A 6,259-nucleotide genomic window follows, 5' to 3' on the forward strand; every position below is an offset into this window, starting at 1 on the left:
ACCGTCTCTATTTGCTTGTCCTGAATAATTTTTGTAATGAGAGAGCCCAAGCGGAGTTTCTTACCACTTCGTTGAAACGCTCCAACTAGAAAGACGGGAAGATTGAACGGAGTGTAGGTCAACATGTGCCAGATAAAGCACTGTTCGAAGTTTGATGCGGATGAAGCTGAGCTGAGTTTGGGGAAGATAAAGTTGGTCAGCATGTAGTGGACCATCTTTTGTTCTTTACCCATACAGGTGCTGGGTATTTCACCCTTATGATCCTTGGGTTTACAGAACCCCTTAAGCTTCTCAGTTGTGTCTTTTGGCACTTTCTCCTTCGTCGTTCTAAATTGAATTCCTTCATCTGGTAAATATAGTAAGGTGGCTAGATAGGCAGGGGTTACGATGATTTTCTGACCTTTAACTGTGGTCTCCAAATAGTCAGAGTCATCTGCATCAACACGTAGATTCGAGTAGAATTCCCGTACTAACCTAGGATAGGTTGTTCCTGAAAGAGAGAAGAGACCTCTCCACTTGTTCTTCTCGATCCATTCACAGAATGGTTTCTCAGACGAGACAAAGCTTGGAGAAAACCATCGGCATTTTAGAACTTCCAGATTGTTGACCCTTGTGTGTACTTTGATCATTTTCCTTTCTATTTTCGTCGAAGGACCCGCCTGGTCAGCCTGAGTGGGTTTGTTTGAGGTTTGAGTTTTAGGGGTTTTGTTTTTGCCGGAAGCCATTTTTGAAGGTTTTGAGGTTCTTAGGGAGAGAGAGAGAGATTTGATTTCAGAGAATCGTAGGCGTAAGGATTTGTGAGTGGGAATTCTTCCACATTTTATACCGATTTACGGCGGCCCTTATTCATTAACTAGCCGTTATACCTGGGGACGTTCAACCGATAAAGATTCTGTCATTTATGACATCTTCGGCACATGGGATTTGCCATTAATGTGCGTCTTTCCAAGGTGCCAGAGGTTACACGTGTAGGTTCATTTTACGCGAGTGGGTTTCTTTTTGATTTTTCTAGAATTCGAAGCATTCGTGATGTTAAGTGTCAATGTTTTGTCTATCTCTAAATAACTCAGCATACGTTTGAGCACTCAGTATATGCTTCTACTCAGCATAAGATGAAGACTCAATATGTCTATCTACTCAGCATGAGATATTTACTCAACATTTGTATCTACTCAGTATAACCACTCAATGTTTATGTCTATTTAGCATGAGGTTATTTTTCTATTTTTAAACTTAATAGAGAGTAGATATTTATTGTTAATTTACTTAGCATGGCATTTGCACATTCATTCAAATTTCCACTCAGCATAGCAATCATTCAATCATACAGAATTATTTAGAGTGGATTTGACATACCAATTGCTTCCCTTAGTGTGTTGAATTGTTCTCGTGCTAAGGGTTTAGTGAAGATATCTGCAAGCTGATCATTTGTTGGCACGTAGGTCAGCTTGATCTCATCTTTTAGTACATGGTCTCTGATGAAGTGATGCCTTATGCTAACATGCTTCATCCTGCTGTGTTGGACTGGATTTTTAGATAGATCAATGGCACTTTTGTTGTCGCATTTGATTTCTATTGTCTTTGTTTTGACTCCGTAATCCTCAAGCTGTTGCTTTATCCATAGGACTTGTGCAACACAGCTTCCAGCAGCCACGTACTCAGCTTCAGTTGTAGACAGAGCTACGGATGATTGCTTCTTGCTGAACCAAGATACTAGACAGCTTCCAAGGAAATGACATCCTCCTGAAGTACTCTTCCGTTCTAGCTTATCTCGTCCATAGTCAGCATCAGTATATCCAATGAGTGTGAAGTCATTTGAGGTTGGATACCATAGACCTGCATCAACTGAGCTTTGCAAGTATCTAAAAATACTTTTTACAGCAGTTAGATGAGATTCCCTGGGGTCAGCTTGATATCTAGCACAATAGCATACTGAGTATTGAATATCCGGTCTACTGGTAGTGAGATAGAGTAAAGAACCTATCATACCTCGATAGAGTTTACTATCAACTGACTTACTCTTCTCATCCTTGCATAGGACAGTATCAGTACCTATGGGGGTTGATATTGGTTTGCAATCTACCATGCTGAATTTCTTTAACATTTCCTTGGTGTACTTAGACTGACTTATAAAGATGCCATTCTTACCTTGCTTGATTTGAAGTCCAAGGAAGAAGTTGAGTTCACCCATCATGGACATTTCGAACTCAGTTTGCATCTGTTGGCTAAATTCTTTGCACAAAGATTCGTCAGTAGCACCAAAAATTATATCATCTACATATATCTGTGCAAGTAGGGTATGTTTACCATTTTTCTTAATAAACAAGGTTGTGTCAGCTTTTCCCCTGACATAGTTCCTGGTCAACAAGAAGTTGGTCAACCTCTCATACCAAGCTCTTGGAGCTTGCTTTAGGCCGTACATGGCCTTTTTGAGTTTATAAACGTGATTTGGAAATTTTGGATCTTTAAACCCAGGAGGTTGATTAACATATACCTCTTCGTTTATAAAGCCATTAAGAAACGCACTTTTTACATCCATTTGGTATAGTTTAAAGTTCATGTAACTGGCATAGGCACACAATATACGTATAGCTTCTAATCTAGCAACAGGAGCAAATGTTTCTCCATAGTCTATACCCTCTTGCTGACTATAGCCTTGGGCTACAAGTCGAGCTTTGTTTCTAATCACATTTCCATGCTCATCTAGCTTATTTCTAAAGACCCACTTGGTTCCTATGGGCTTTTGATTCCTAGGTTTAGGTACTAAATCCCATACCTCATTTCTGGTGAATTGGTCAAGCTCTTCTTGCATAGCATTGATCCAATATTCATCTTGCTCAGCATCAGCAAAGTTCTTTGGCTCATGTATTGAGACGAATGCAACATTGCTGAGGTATTTTCTAAGCTGATCTCTGGTCATTAATTTGTTGTTGGCGGTATCAAGAATGGCTTGTTCTGTATGTCCTCTTGGGATCTTTATTTCTTTGGGCAGTGTTGAGTCGTTTGGAAGAGGTGTTTCTACAATCTCTACAGGAATAGATTGGTCAGCAAATGATATTTCAATTTCTTGCTTACCTTGGGTCAGCTCCTGTATAGTTGACACAGAGGCTTCTGGTTGATCAGCGGAAGCTGAGCCTGGTTCATCTTCTTCAGGCTGAGCTGACTTACCTGTAGGGTCAATTTCATCGAACTCAACATATACAGACTCTTCTACAACCTGAGTTCTTTTATTAAATACTCTATATGCTTTACTATTTGTTGAGTACCCTAAAAAGATCGCCTCGTCAGCTTTAGCATCAAATTTAGCAAGGTTGTCTTTTATATTGAGTATAAAGCATTTACACCCAAAGGCACGAAAGTATCCAATGTTGGGCTTTCGTCCTTTCTAAAGCTCATATGGGGTTTTCTTAAGTATAGGTCTAACTAGAGCCCTATTTAGTATGTAACATGCCGTGTGAACAGCTTCACCCTAGAAGTACTTTGGAAGCCTATTTTCACTCAGCATTGTCCTAGCTATTTCGACAATGGTTCTATTTTTCCTTTCAACGACCCCATTTTGTTGAGGTGTTCTAGGAGCAGAGAAGTTGTGGTCAATACCACTGGTTTCACAGAATTCATCAAACTGTTGGTTTTTGAATTCTCCACCATTGTCACTTCTAATGTGAGCTACTCTTAGGTCTTTGTCATTTTCAAGCTTTTTAATCAATGTGGTAAACATCTCGAAAGTTTCATCTTTGCTGCTCAGCAAGATGATCCAAGTGTACCGAGAGAAATCATCTACAATAACCAAGGAAAATTTCTTACCTCCCAAGCTAAGTGGCTGGATAGGTCCGAAAAGATCCAAGTGTATTAATTCCAATGGTCTTTTGGTTGAGACAATATTTTTGCTATGAAATGACTTTTTAGTTTGTTTACCTTGCTGACAAGCTTTACACAGTTGATCTTTTTCAAACTTTAATTTGGGTAATCCCTCAACTAATTGCTTTCTAGCTAATTTGGCAAGAAGGTCCATGCTGACATGCCCAAGTCTTCTTTGCCATAGCCAGGAGTTGTCCTCTTTAGACACTAAGCATATGTTTTTAGAAAACTGTTTTTCTAAGTTTAACATGTATACATTTTCTACACGAGGGGCAGTTAAAATTAATTCATTTGTATTTCCCTCGAGTATTTGACACTTAGTATCATCAAATACAACCTTTCTGCCGCTCTTGCAAAGCTGAGCTACACTTAGCAGATTGTATTTGAGGCCTTTAACTAAGGAGACAGACTCAATAGTTGGGTTACCTCCGATAGTACCTGAGCCGACTATCTTACCCTTCTTGTTGTCTCCAAAGCTTACACTTCCACCTCGTTTAAGCTCTAGTGTGATGAACTGAGTTTCATCACCTGTCATATGCCTGAGCATGCGCTGTCTATATACCATAGTTTTGACTTCTCCACGCATGTCAAGCTGACCTGCAGTTTAAACTATTCATTTTTAGGTACCCAATTCCTTTTGGGTCCTTTCTTGTTAGTATAAACAGGTGCAAAATCATATTTTAACTTGTGACGGCATACTTTTATGGTGTGGCCTGGCTTACCACAAAAATCACAAAAAGGTACCCTTTGTGGGTTGAACTGAGTATGGTCAGCATTATTGTGTTGGGCATGCCAACATACTTTTGTGGTATGCCCTTTTCTTCCGCAGAAGTCACATTGGACAGTCCGCTTGTTATGCCAACACACATCCTTTGTGTGTCCCCTTTTTCCACAACACTCACATTGAGTAGATTGCTTATGCTGACTAGTATTTGCGTACTCAGCATGGGGTTTATTTCTATTTGAGCCCTTCCCTTGACTCTATAACATTGTGATATCCTTTCTAAGTTTCTTTGACTCAGATTGAACCTCCGTGACAAACCTATGTAAGTTTTGCATGTTGGTATGCAAGTCAGAGTTGTCCTGGAGAAGATATCGGAGGTCACTCAGTTTGACCTCTTTAATCTCATCACAGCGCCTGCTGAGTGCCTTAATCTTTTTGTTACACTTCTTAGTTAGTGTATATAGGTCACTCAGGGCATTTACCATTTCATTTCTAAGCAAAAGTAAGGATGTTACCTCATTGTTGTTTTCCTCCTGCTCGGAATCTTCAGAGAGGTCAGCTTGCTCAGATTGGGATTGGTCAGCTCCATCATCTGCCATAAAACATATGTTGGCTGTTTCATTTTGCTCAGCTTCGGATGATGTTGACACTTCACTGTCACTCCATGTGGCTACCATAGCCTTTTTGCTTCCCTTCTTCTCCTTTTTGAGGTTGGGACAACTTGACTTGATGTGCCCAGTTTGATGACACTCAAAGCATGTGACAGACTTCGAGCTGTCCTTCTTGTATTTGTCACTTGACTCAGCTTTATACTTGTCATTTCTTCTAAATGACCTTTTGCCGTTTCTATCATTCCTTCTGAACAGCTTCTTCATTTTTCTGGTGAACATGACTATTTCCTCATCATCAGTTGACTCAGCTTCAGTCGAGTCAGCTTTTATGACAAGTGACTTTTGTTTCTTATCTTTTGATTTTTATTTCTCTTTGGCTTCAAAGTTTTTCATAGAGATTTCATGGGTCAGCAGGGATCCGATCAGCTCATCATATTTATAGGTAGTCAAGTCTTGAGCTTCTTCTACGGCTGTTTTCTTTGCTTGCCAACTCTTAGGCAGACTTCTCAGAATTTTCTTCACATGTTCCTCTTCAGTGAAGTTCTTTCCAAGCCTTTTTAGCTCATTTATAATATTTGTGAACCTTGCGTTCATTTCTGAGATGTCTTCATTCTCATTCATCTCAAACAGCTCGTAGAGTCTCATATGTTGATTGACTTTAGACTCCTTAACTTTGCTTGTGCCTTCATAGGTTACTTCAAGCTTCTTCCAAATCTCATGTGCTGACTCGCAACCTGAAATCTTATTGTATTCTGCAGCATCTAGCGCACAGTGAAGCATGTTTATAGCCGAAGCATTATTTTGTAATTTTCTGAGGTCATCCTCTGTCCACTCAGCCTCACTTTTAACGATTTTCTCATCGTTAACAGTTTTGTATGGCACATGTGGACCTTGAACAATTGCAAGCCATGCACTCATGTTTGTGGCTTGAATAAAGTTTTTCATCCTATTCTTCCAGAATGTATAATTTGACCCAAAGAATAGGGGAGGTCTAGTGATTGATAGTCCCTCAGGGAGTATCTGTGTTGTTTGATTGCCTGGAAGGAACCGAGATTCTCACCCATTT

Source organism: Euphorbia lathyris, chromosome 2 (assembly GCF_963576675.1).
Source record: "Euphorbia lathyris chromosome 2, ddEupLath1.1, whole genome shotgun sequence".
Classification (NCBI taxonomy): domain Eukaryota; kingdom Viridiplantae; phylum Streptophyta; class Magnoliopsida; order Malpighiales; family Euphorbiaceae; genus Euphorbia; species Euphorbia lathyris.